General features: G+C 35.4%; 1 protein-coding gene and 1 non-coding gene across 2 annotated transcripts in view; both read right to left on the bottom strand.

Moving 5' to 3' along the window:
* Positions 1-14,098, bottom strand: part of LOC138700581 (nephrin-like) — a 1,373,770-nt gene that overhangs the window by 636,302 nt on the left and 723,370 nt on the right. The gene's annotated exons all lie outside the window — the stretch shown is intronic.
* On the bottom strand, positions 7,133-7,204 carry TRNAS-AGA (transfer RNA serine (anticodon AGA)). Its single transcript has one exon. It is a non-coding gene; the product is annotated as a tRNA-Ser (tRNA).

The raw sequence follows: 14,098 nt of genomic DNA, 5'->3' as shown, positions 1-14,098 counted from the left end.
CTAGCGCTTAAGCCGTTTCGGCTTAACTGCAGTATTAACTAACCCAAGAGGAGGCGCTTTTGAATTGGAGAGGGAGGAACACGGATATTTATGATAAAATATTGTAGCATAACAAATGGAGATTGTTCCCATGCGTGTTGTAATGACACGAATATAAACATGGGATCGTCCAGTGTTTAGTGTAACGGGTATGCATCGGAGGGGAGGATGTGGCATAACTGATAGGAGAGCCTCATGTATTCAATCCATAACAATATTGATAACACCTCAGCAACACAAATACAGCATGCAATATTATATAGAGTGAGGGTGCACAACAAAGCTACCATAACTCCGACACAATGTTTGCATTTAGATTCCTCTATCATTATTACTACTAGAGCTCCTAGTTAATCCCCTATCAATCTACAGCGGCAGTCAAGTTTCAAATTGTTCATTGTGTACATCAGCGTGGTTGGATATTATCGTTTTCATTATTTGTTTTCAATATGAATCTACTTTAAGAATTATTTGTATATAATCTCTTGCAAAGTCATATACAATGGCAATAATAATAATAATAATAATAATAATAATAATGTCCACCCTTGTGGAGGTTTTTTCTGGGTTTTTCCCTTCAACCCTATATAAGCATTTGAAGGGTAACTATCGGTGCTGGACTCCGAACTCATTTTACCGGCATTTATTTCATTCCGTTCAGACACCAAATAACCTGAGATGTTGATACAAAGTCGTAAAATAACCCTATAATAATAATAATAATAATAATAATAATAATAATAATAATAATAATAATAATAATAATAATAATATTTGGGGCTAAGCGGGATGAAGTTACAGAAGAATGGAGAAAGTTACACAACACAGAACTGCACGCATTGTATTCTTCACCTGACATAATTAGGAACATTAAATCCAGACGTTTGAGATGGGCAGGGCATGTAGCACGTATGGGCGAATCCAGAAATGCATATAGAGTGTTAGTTGGGAGATCGGAGGGAAAAAGACCTTTAGGGAGGCCGAGACGTAGATGGGAGGATAATATTAAAATGGATTTGAGGGAGGTGGGGTATGATGATAGAGACTGGATTAATCTTGCACAGGATAGGGACCGCTGGCGGGCTTATGTGAGGGCGGCAATGAACCTTCGGGTTCCTTAAAAGCCATTTGTAAGTAAGTAAGTAAGTAAGTAAGTAAGTAATAATAATAATAATAATAATAATAATAATAATAATCATAATCATAATAATTTCCACACTTGTGGAGGTTTTTTTCTGGGTTTTTCCCTTCAACCCTGTATAAGCATATGAAGGGTAACTATCGGTGCTGGACTCCGAACTCATTTTACCGGCATTTATTTCATTTCGCCATGGATTTACTTTACTTTCACAATAGTCTATAATGCGATAATACTGTATACACAAAAGAACTGAAGCCTGTATCGACATGAACAGCCACCATTTTCAAAAATGTGTTTAAATATCCATATTATTACTTTTCAATTTAACTTCATTCTCTATATTGTACGCTAATGTGCTGTAGACAGTATAATATACACTGCATAATGAATACGTCCGAATGGATAGCTCAATTCATGAGTAAAAACACTCATTGTTAATACAGTACTGTATTTTGATTAAACAAAAACCTAATGAAAATTATCAAACTCAAAATCGCGATATTTCTTAGTTTAGGCCTACGTAATGGAGGAACTACTTTCTTCCCTCCTATATCTAGTAAAGTGATTTGTTTGTATTTTACGCCAGTATTATCGAACTCCAGTCGTGGAAGGGGTAGCAAACGGTGTTTCCGGTTCTCAACTGTTAATCCAAAGTTATAGCCAGGTTAATATTAGAAATGTTAGTAAAAATAAAATGATATTCCTGCATGTCGTTACGACAGTGAATGACTAAATATTTCTCCAAATGTTCTAAGGAAAACTGACGTCTGTTGTCTGTAAGAATGTTGTTGAATTGAGAAAAATTTCTCTCCACTTCGCCGAAGTGATTGGACAATATTTCATACTGGTGGGGAATGATTTCTTTGGTGAATTCAGCAAAAGTTCTCAAACATCGTCCACACAGGCTTGAAGCATTGCAGGTCTATGTTTTCCATTCTCGCTGAGAAGTGAGCCAGTTGTCTCGAACTTTTTCACTATCGACAAAATTGTTAGCTTGGTTGAAAATTTGCGCACACCGAATTCTGTTCGAAATGTCCGTTGCATTTCAACCGGGAATATGCCAGCCAGTACGTTTTCAGCACAAAATTACGCTGTCGGAGTGAGAACTGCATGTTTGCGGTATTACGACGAACTAATTACTACATACGTTCTATAATAATAGTCAATATCAATATAAACAATGGACGGCAACCGTGTCAGAGGTACCAGCATAAATTCTCCCACAACAACACAGAGCAGAAGTTTATACAGGGACATCATTTTAGTTTTACTAACATTTTTAATATTAACCTGTCTATACCTTTAGAGAATCGGAAACACCGCTTGCTCCCCCCTCCAAGACTGGAGTTCGATGATACTGGCGTAAAACACAAATCACTCTACTAGGTATAGGATGGAAGAAAATAGTTCATCCATTTACGTAAACTAGGAAATATCGCAATTTTGAGTTTGATAATTTTCATTAGGTTTTTCTTTAATGAAAGTACAGTACTGTATTAAGAATAAGTGTTTTTACTCACGAAGTGAGTTATCCATGCGAACGTATTCATTATGCAGTGTATATTATACTGTCTACAGCACATTAGCGTACAATATAGATAAAGAAGTTAAATTGAAAAATAATCATAATATGAATATTTAAACACAATTTTGAAAATGGTGGCCGTTCATTTCGATACAGGCTTCAGTTCTTTTGTGCATATTATCGCACTATAGAATATTGCACCTAATTCCAATTGCCAGTTTCGTCCTTCGTATTAGTAACTCATGTTGAAATAATTCTATACCTACTCTACGTACTGTTAATTCAATCTTCACTTCTGCCCGACCCGAAAATATAAAATTACTCGGACATGCTATCTACTCTCCGTCCAAGTGGTTATGCCGCATGATTGTAGAAAGGGAGGAAATCACGTGACAGTTAATTACTTAACGAGGCCCTTTTATTTAAGTTAAATTAAACAGCTGTATAATATTACGTAAACGCCCAATTCCTAAAAGAAATTAATGATTTCAGAAAAGAGCTAAGACAGCCCAGCTTTTACAGAGGGGCGAGAAGAAGCAGGTGGGAGAAATCGGGATGCGACGTAGGCAAACGGAGAGCACCTGTGCGAAAATATGATTCAATATTGAAAACTCTTTCGTCACTGGAAAACACGAACATATTTCTGGAACGTACTATACTCAGTAACTCAGTACTGCTTACTATCTGCTGTCTTGGCTCTGTGTGGAGTTGGAACTTCATTAGTAGAAGGGGTGGGAGTGAAGTAGATTCAAAAACTCAGGTACAATAAAAATTGAAGTAAAAATAAAATGATGTCCCTGTACTAACTCCCAAAGACAAATTATAACTAATTAAAATAGTAAAGTTTTATGTGGATCACACTGTATCAGTATTTAAATATCTAGGATAATGATAGCGATGTATTAAATATTTTTAAATTACATTCACATTATTACTCGCCAGAAAATTATGCATTAAAACTGGTTTTCAAAGACCCCCACCTTCTGCAGCAAATGCACGTAGTCGCACAGGACTAGACTGACAAGCAAACATTCTGACGGGGGCAGATAAAAAAGTTTTTTTTTATCTTCCACCATGTTAATAATGTAAAAAGAAGTGCTTATACAAATTTTGGCCGCTCGACCGCAATCACGAGGGCAGTAAAAATAAGTTCACCAGGAGCCGTTAACAGAAAGGAAACATAATTTCATTGAAAAAATTTATTGAAACAGTCACAGAATTATTGAGTTATTTTCAATATATTCCCTACCGGAATTGAGACGTCTGTCATATCATGGCATCGACAGAGAGATGCAGACGGCTGTCAAACGCTGGTTCCGATCCCAGGCGGCTGACTTCTGTGACACAAGGATACAAAAATTGATCCTATGTTATGACAAATGTCTCAATTCCAGAGGGGGATATGTTGACAAATAGCGCAACAACTGCTGTATCTGTTTCAATAAATCGTTCCATGCAATTGTGTTCTTTTTTCTGTAAACGGCACCAGAGAAAGTCACTTTTTGGACGGCCTCGTAATTGTGGTCGAGTGGCCAAAATTTGTATAAGCACTTCTTTTAACATTATTAACATGATGGAAGAAAAAAATTGACTTTGTTATCTGCCCCCATCAGAACGTTTACTTGTGAGCGCGTCAACGTAATACGTATATTACATGTAGTAATAAATCAAAGACAATTTTTCAACAAATGAATACAATTCATAGTTCGTTATGAATTATTATGGAATACTGTGTCCATTATTCCGATCAGTGTGAGCTCTTTACAGAACAGTTTTTATTCTAAACGCTGGAGCGAAGTTAACAAGACTCTGTGTAATGAAAGGCTGGGCATCGGGAGCGGATCCAGACTCTAAACGGGGACGCTTAATATTCATCAGTCACGGAATCAACGCTGCGCGGTGTCCGGCGGGGAAGAAAGGGGATGAAGAGAAATCATATGGCTCCCCGCGCGGTGTTCGGCGGGGAAGAAAGGGGATGAAGAGAAATCATATGGCTCCCCGTGCGAGAGTAGAATCCGCTCTTGCTTGCCCAGTCATGGTGTAATGGAAACAATAACCGCCATTATTTCAGAAACTATTCAAAATCGGACACACACGTGAATTTTTTTCTTTCAAATGATAATCAGGAATAATTTCCTAGAATACTGCACGATCTCCGTGAGTCACACTGTATATTCAATAAGCGTATCTATTTCTCGTGTCTTCCGACAGTTTGTGCTCTTACAGAAGAGAAAATTGGTATGTCATAGGAGATGGATGATAGCTTATAGTTTATTATTCAACGACATTGTATCAATCACTAGATTGTATAGCGTCGATGGAACTGATGATAACTGGATGGTATTTGGAGACATGAGGACAAGAATTCGTCTACTGTCAGTAAGATTACGTTATAGATAAGTTTCGTAGTAATAGTAGTAGTGGTGGTGGTAGTGGTAGAAGGAGTGTTAGTAGTGGTAATAAAAGTATTAGTAGTAGTAGTAGTAGTAGTAGTAGTAGTAGTAGTAGTAGTAGTAGTAGTAGTAGTGATGTAACGTCATCCAAACAGAGACAAGAGGACATAAACATGATAGGAATTGAGATGAAGAAATTAGCAAAAGAGAAATAGTTAATAACATGAGGAAAGGAATGCAACGCTAAAAAATATACTGGGAAAAATATACAAATATTTTGTTAAGAAATTCAAATAAATGACATGCAACGAGTATATAATGGTAGTAAGTTAATTAAAACGCGAGTATGTTTATGAAACGATTATAAGCCATTTTATAAATTTCACACGAACAACTTAATTACCATTATAGGTAAGATGCATACGACTGTTTTTGTGTGATCACAATTAAGTGTCTAAGTTCTGAGTTTTTACAAATATCTTACCTTGTTACTTTACTGTTAATGAAACGGTGGCCATGAGTGTATTTTCAGCGTGTTCTCGACTATTGCAACAGATGGCACGAGTATGAATGTCTTTTCAGCGTGTTCCCGAGTAGTGCAACAGATGACAGGCGTGTCGCCATATTTATTGATTTTTTTCAGGGCTTGGTATTTCGATTTTAACCTCAAGTCAACACATATTAAAACACAGGAAATGTATTCAATTTATTACAATATTAAAATTAATATGAACAGAATTTATTTTCTTTTAAATAGATGTTGTTGATTGTACAGTTTGTCAAATTTATCTGAGAAATGGCTCCCAGTGCAATGTTTGAAGTTGGGTTAATGTTTGAGTGATTCGGTCAATATCACTTTCAAAACTCGCGTCTGCCATTTTGGAGTCGTGCTCTCAAGGCTTGCGGGATGTTGCGCGCACGATATTAATCATTGTCGAATATGCTTACTTGGAAATCGATAGTTGCAATAACATAATTAATAACAGTAAGTACTTTAATGTAATGTCATTAAGATACAGTTATGCCACATGTAATGATTGTATTATATGGTCGAGCAAAAAAAAAAAAACGAACTAAATTTGCAGATAAGTAGATATTGCACATTAAAATATGTGTTTCTGTGATGTAAATGAAATAGATATGATCAATTTCAACATCATTTCTCTTCAAGATAATTTCAAATTTATTTTAATTCTATCAACTTTAATCTTCGGTTCAAACTTTCCGGTAAAAACTCAGAAGTTTGTAAGAAGGTAAGTCCCAAAATATAACACTGCACAAATGATTGCATTTACTGCTTGCTATTTTAAGATTTCTGTAAAATATCTCTCCTTTATGGATTCCTAAACAGATAATTGAATTTAAAGTTCCGGCATAAACATTACATGCCTTTCAAATTAAATTAGCTGAAGGATGAAAGAAAGAAGAACTCTCAGCGCTAGTCACTGCAAATTGCAATTAACCAGTGCGATCTAATACTCATAGTTACGTCATAAACGAAGTTCAATAAATATAAAATTATAATGTCCTCTGTAGTCTGTGTAATAGGTGTAATTTCAAGTTTCATGCCCCATCACAACGTAAACACAACTGAGACCATATGTTAATCCCATATGCGCCTGTATGAGCCATTCCTTCTATTGTGGATTCAGGGCTATAACGCTACGAGTGTTTTTACATCAAGGTGATATTAGAGAAGAGAATAACTGGTATATATCTCTCACGAGAGTAATATTCAAAGCCGAGGTATCTGTTGATGGTGATATCATTATACCACTGCTCAACTACAGAAAACAATGGGGATCATTTAACTTTTATGATTCTTTCCACCATTTGTGTACCAGAAGTTTGTGTACTTATTTATAATAAAATATTTTTTAGGCAGCCATTCCTAAAGAAAAATTTATTTAACCCTAAGCAAACATATATATATATATATATTTTTTTTTAATGTACCGAAGTACATATGATATTTCCATGCAGATATTCTGCGTCATCATACGATGAAAGAGTAATGGAACGGAGAAAAATTCTCTCCGGCGCCGGGATTTGAACCCGGGTTTTCAGCTCTCTGTGCTGATGCTTTATCCACTAAGCCACACCGGATACAACCCCGACGCCGGTCAGAATCGTCTCAGATTAAGCTCCAACTCTTGGGTTCCCTCTATTGGCCGCCCTCTGCACTACGTCATAGATGTCTATGAACGCAGGACCGAACTCCACACATGTGCTGAGGTGCACTCGATATGAGTGACTAGTTGGCCGGGATCCGACGGAATAAGCGCCGTCTTAAATCACGAAGTGATTTACGCATATCATTTATTATTTTAATGTACCGAAGTACATATGATATTTCCATGCAGATATTCTGCGTCATCATACGATGAAAGAGTAATGGAACGGAGAAAAATTCTCTCCGGCGCCAGTGTGGCTTAGTGGATAAAGCATCAGCAAGTAGAGCTGAAAACCCGGGTTCAAATCCCGGCGCCGGAGAGAATTTTTCTCCGTTCCATTACTCTTTCATCCTAAGCAAACATGTTAAAACTTGACTGTTATACGATAGTGTGCGAAACGTAGGTCTACTTTTTGACACTGGTGCGAGAAAACTGATTTTAAACTATTTGTGCCAACTGTCAATTTTTTGTTTCCCAACAGATGTCAATTGAAAACAATCGCAACCGATCAACGGTTGAACAGTTGAAAAAATGTCAGGCCACGTCTTCTTCTTGATCTCCTTTCTCTTCTTCCTACGATTTAGGCCTATGAGGCCTTCAGACCTATTACGGTCTCACTCCATCGTTTCAGAGAACGACCCAAAGAAACTTTTGTCAAAGACGAAGATTTATATTGCGTGACAGAGGTCTGCATCGGACGTTTTCGCTCGAGCGCCAAGTAGTTCATAGCATAATCCGATAGGTAGCGCACATGCATGATGGATAAAATTGTCGCGAGCGATAAATCCTCGAACGGTATAAGCCGAGCGTTAGACATTCGCTCTTGTTACATCATAGATGTTTATCATTTCAAAACTTTGCAGTGTTTAACTAACCTCTCCATAGTACAACTACAAAACTTGCTGTAAAATGTAATATAAATGTTGTAGGTAAATGCTTCCCCCCCCCCCCCATACAGGAGTGATTTTGTTTTTACCACATCTGATAGATGTTAATGGATGTAAATATAATTATTATAAACGGAGAACACAATCACGATAATGTAAGAACCGTATCAAGTTTTCTAGTAATAATAATAATCTCTAATAATTATTAGTGAATCAATCCTTGTGTCTGTAACAGTTGTGCAGCATGACTATTCGTTTTATTATTTTCTATGACGTTATCTCTGTACTAATATAGTTATTAATCTACTCCTATATCAATAATATTTTGTAAAACGTTTCTACATTGTCGTAGTATATAGGCGGAACACTATGTATGGATCATATTATACATGTGGTAAATCAAATATTGAATAATTGTTAATTAGCAATAATAACTTTATATCGAAATTTTTCATACTGTTTTATTTATAACTTCATGATCCTGTTTTGATACTTTCCATTGACTGTTCCATTAAACGTTTGTCATAAACGCAGAAAATAAAGCCATAATTTTACCGTGTGAGCAAAACATATGTGTATCGTATCTGTCGCCTTCCATACAAGATAAGACATGTCGGTGAGATGACCTTGCACTGTGCTTCTATTTATTACGAGCGTATCAAGACCGATTTTATCTCATTCGAGGCTGCGACACTCGACCGAGTTCAAGCGAACGATTTAACTCCAATGCAGCACTCTGTGCGTGATATTTTTGCAGGTGACATTCTGAGTACACGAGTCCCCTTTCTGTCTACAGCTTTAAATTTTGTCTTAAATAGGATGCATTTTTAATTATTTTAGAATTTCTATGTTACTCTTCTTGTACAGCCCGCAGTTTTTGAAAAAAGTTATTCCATTGGCAGTGATTCAATGTTCGTTACATTCACGAATGGTCCAAGCTTTACTTCCATACATGAGAATAGGTCTCGCCTATGTTTTATAGACTTTGATACTTTTATACTTTTAAGCAAAATAAAGTTTTAAAATGTTATTAAAAGTATAAATTGGATAATTAAAAAAGTATTTTTTTTTTTGTATAAACAAGTACTTCTTTCCTATTCATATGTTAAATAGTGGTCTATATATTTATAACAAGTGACTACTTGTTCTACAGTTTTATTATAAAGGGAACTTTTTCTGCTGAGATTATTTTGTCCAATGAAGCCCATTATATTAGATTTATTAATCAAAATTTCCACCCTATATTCCTCAGAGATGAGTTAAAATTGAACAACAACTGAAAATAATGAAGTCACCCACAAATGCCAGGCCTACATTAAAAATGCTTTTTTTCGTTCAGAATTCTAAAAAATTAAATTAATTACTTACAGAATTAATTATTTATGATATATGAAATAATTAAGAATTAAATGTAATTTGAAGTGAAGGATCAGTCCTTGGCCAGAAAACTATGAATGAATGAAAAAAATAGGGAAAACCTAGGTTTGAATCATAAACTTGTCGGTCTTTAGTCCAATGCTCCACCACTGAGCTACAACATTGCCTGATTTAACGTGATAAAGTTTTACTATTACAGCGAGCGGGAATACAGCAGTGGAGAATTCGGGGAAATTGTCTCCGTACCATTACGGACGAACGGCTGTCTGAAAGAAGCTCAAGATACACATGTTAAAAATTATTTTATTTTGTTCGTAGGGTTTGCGCCAATCGGCTTACGCAAACATCCCTATTCACAAAATGAAATGCCGTATTTAACACTAGTATCGTAAATAAATTCTCACTTTTAAAGGAAGCTGATTTCAAATAAGTCCAATGCAGACGGCGGGTAATTGCAGACATACATGGAAACTGTGCACAACTATCGTCACTTTTAGGCTAAAGGAAGCTGATTTTAAAGATGTTCAATGTAGACGTTGAGTATTTATATACGGAAACTGTTTATAAGAGACACTTTAATTTTTTGGGGGATAACAAAATTTACTAGCATGTCGTCTAATTTAAGTAATGTACTGTTTCTAAAAGACAAACTTGGAAAGTCTCTTGTCTGATTTAAAATCGGTCATTTAACGACACTGTATCATTGATGATGTTATAACGACGCTGTATCATTCATGATGTTATCCAACATCGGTAGAATTGTGATAGTGAGATTGTATTTTGGCGAGATAATACCGAGAATTCGCCACATGAGAATACCTAACATTCGCCTTATTGTTCAGAACATCTCGGAAAAACTCAGCACATAATCAATCCAAGTTGGATTAGAACCCATGTCCGAGTGTAACCTGGGTCATCTGACGTACTCGTTACCTTAGAATTATGCCAGTAACAATATTAATAATAATAATAATAATAGTAATAATAATAATAATAATAATAATAGTAATAATAATAATCATATTATTATTATTATTATTATTATTATTATTATTATTATTATTAAATTGGAGATTTATCCTTCGAAGAGGTGGAAAAATTCAAATACCTTGGAGCAACAGTAACAAATATAAATGACACTCGGGAGGAAATTAAACGCAGAATAAATATGTGAAATGCCTGTTATTATTCGGTTGAGAAGCTCTTATCATCCAGTCTGCTGTCCAAAAAACTGAAAGTTAGAATTTATAAAACAGTTATATTACCGGTTCTTCTGTATGGTTGTGAAACTTGGACTCACTCTGAGAGAGGAACATAGGTTCAGGGTGTTTGAGAATAAGGTGCTTAGGAAAATATTTGGGGCTAAGCGGGTTGAAGTTACAGGAGAATGGAGAAAGTTACACAACACAGAACTGCACGCATTGTATTCTTCACCTGACATAATTAGGAACATTAAATCCAGACGTTTGAAATGGGCAGGGCATGTAGCACGTATGGGCGAATCCAGAAATGCATATAGAGTGTTAGTTGGGAGACCGGAGGGAAGAAGACCTTTAGGGAGGCCGAGACGTAGATGGGAGGATAATATTTAAATGGATTTGAGGGAGGTGGGGTATGATGATAGAGAATGGATTAATCTTGCACAGGATAGGGACCGATGGCGGGCTTATGTGAGGGCGGCAATGAACCTTCGGGTTCCTTAAAAGCCATTTGTAAGTAAGTAAGTAAGTAAGTATTATTATTAAAATGCTATGTTTTCTGAATCTAAACAAAATATAATATCCGCTTAGGCTGCATAAGACATCAAATCCACCATAATTCGTTATATTTAACTATTTTCAAACAGGAAACGCATACAACATACAAATTGCCTATACATTAACTGAAAATAAATTAAAATATGTGCCTAATGCAAATATTAAACAACTCTGTTTAACTACAGAGCTGAACATGCATTCTGATTGAATGTTAACCATAAATGTTTATGATCATGATTAAAATATCAGGGACAAAATCCTAAAATGTAAATCACTACATTTTCCGGTTGGATGTTGGCTATCAAACAATATCCGGACTGCAAATATATCGATAATGGAATGGTATTTGATGTTTATTCGACGTATTTTAGCTCATGTTAAATATTTAGTTTCCATCATTTCAATGAAAACGTGTCATTTTGCAATAAAATTACAAAAATAATTTGAAACAGTACTGTTTGCTATTTTTGTATATTTAAACTATTCATTACGCTACCCAGCACGTGTATTTTAAATATGAATAACTTAAGACATACAACTTAAGAAGATTTTATAAACGTAACTGAATTTTATACGAAAGAAAAGACTTGCTGAGTTATATATACCAAATTAACATAAAATATTGATTCATTCCGTGGTGACTATTTCACGTTCACATGTAGACTATCTTTGGGATTTTTTTTAATATAAATAAATTTATTCTTCTGCATATTGATATAATTTTCTATTTGTTACTACCCACTGCAGAAGATGCGAAGAGCAAGAAACTTAGCCCATTTATTGAGTTTTTGCCGGAAAAAAGAATTACTAAAAATTGACCTTCATAATAAAATTCGCTCAATGATTGTCCGGGCTGATAAGCATGAGATGTACGAGGAAATTGGGTACCTTTCTGCTGACGCTTCAACTCGAAGAGCAGATATCATTGTTATAGACGAAGAAAAATTGTGGACTCATTCTAGATCCCACAATCCGTTTTGAGTACAGCGAGAAACAACTTAAAGAAGTCTGCAAACAAAAAAGGACAATTTATATGTCATGCTGCAGTGATTTGGAGACCGAAACATCAAGACAAGGGACGTTTCGGGCCTAGAGGCATAATCCCATGACAGTCCTTAGAAGTCTTCCGGAAGTTAAAAGTTCCTAACAGCACCCTGCAGATGTTATTCTTAACTGCACTGAAGTCATCGATTTCCATAATTAACCATCATAAATTCTTCTTTAATTTATATTTCTGTTTTATGTAGCCTATATAATAGTTTTTTAATGTGTCTTTGTTTCTATTACATTTAATATGTATTTTTGTAGTTTTCTTATTGCAATAACTGTAATTGAAGATAGAGACTGAATTTATCTTGCTCAGGATAGGGACCTATGGCGGGCTTATGTGAGGGCGGCAATGAACCTCCGGGTTCCTTAAAGTAAATAAGTAAGTAAGTAAGTAAATAAGTAAGTAGTAATTGTAATAAGTGTATACTTAAATTAAATATAACATTCGTTATGAAATGCAATTTGAGTTGTAAACTGCCTGTTGTATTTTCAATAATTTTTCTATGATAGCTTACATAACTAGGGTTTCTATTGTTTTAAAAATAGGGGAAACTCAGCAAATTTGGCAATATGGGAAATTTGACAATATTGTTGTATTTCTTCTATTGCCAAATTTCCTTCACAGTTTTAAGAAGTTCAATGACACGATAATAGAGTGAAACATCTGACTGTATTTTTAGTTTTCGTTTCATTCGAATCCGCGCATTATAGTGGCAGATATTGTTACTAACAGAAAGAAGTGTTGAATACTTCCTTTTGACGTGGTGGTTGTGTGGACGTGTGTATACAAAGACGGAAGAAAAGTGTTGTTCATTATCTACGTTTGTGTGTGCATTGCATATCAAAAGCTGAGATTCCATATTATAAGGTAAGCCATTTATATAATTAATATCTTCTGTTAACTCATCAGACCTTAGCTCGTTTTATGTTCTTCTTAGCAAAAAATGTCTTCTCCAGGGTAGTGTGAATTAGCCATTTTCCTTTATAGTGATATATTGCTGCTATCTTTGAACAAGAATGTGTACTCGATGGTAAAATTTAAGAATAGGGACGACGAGGGATTTTTACAGACTTCAATGCAGCACTGTGTGTGGTGTGTTGCAGAAATGCCAAGGGAACGAGGATATTATTCTGAAAAATATTCCAAAGTAGATTTGCGGGCTGCGGTTGGGAGTGTTTTGAAAGTTAGATGGTCGACTTATAGGGCTTCTAAGAAGTACAATGTGCCCTTTAACAACTTAAAGAGGTTTCTGTAAGCATTCTCAGGACCCGATGACGTTGTCATTCCCAAGAAAGGAAGACCTCTAGCTCTAACCGTTGAGGAAGAGCAAAAACTGGTGACATATGTAATCAAAATGCAAGAACTTGGGTTTGGGCTATCGACAACAGAAATTAGAAGACAACCCTTCAATATAATTGATAAGAGTGGTCGGAAAAATCAATTCAATTTTTTTTTCTTCCTTTTGTTTTGTGTTTATGGTATTTAGTGACTTCTTGTCCCAATAAATTAAGCCTTATAAAGCTTGTACCACTGTTTTATTTAGAAAATTTTATTTTTTTAATCATATTACCAAATTACCCCTGTACTTACTTACAAATGGCTTTTAAGGAACCCGAAGGTTCATTGCCGCCCTCACATAAGCCCGCCATCGGTCCCTATCCTGTGCAAGATTAATCCAGTCTCTATCATCATATCCCACCTCCCTCAAATCCATTTTAATATTATCCTCCCAACTACGTCTCGGCCTCCCCAAA

Source organism: Periplaneta americana, chromosome 5, assembly GCF_040183065.1.
Source record: "Periplaneta americana isolate PAMFEO1 chromosome 5, P.americana_PAMFEO1_priV1, whole genome shotgun sequence".
Classification (NCBI taxonomy): domain Eukaryota; kingdom Metazoa; phylum Arthropoda; class Insecta; order Blattodea; family Blattidae; genus Periplaneta; species Periplaneta americana.
Note: the sequence above shows the minus strand (reverse complement) of the source record. Positions and strands in the feature narration are given on the sequence as shown.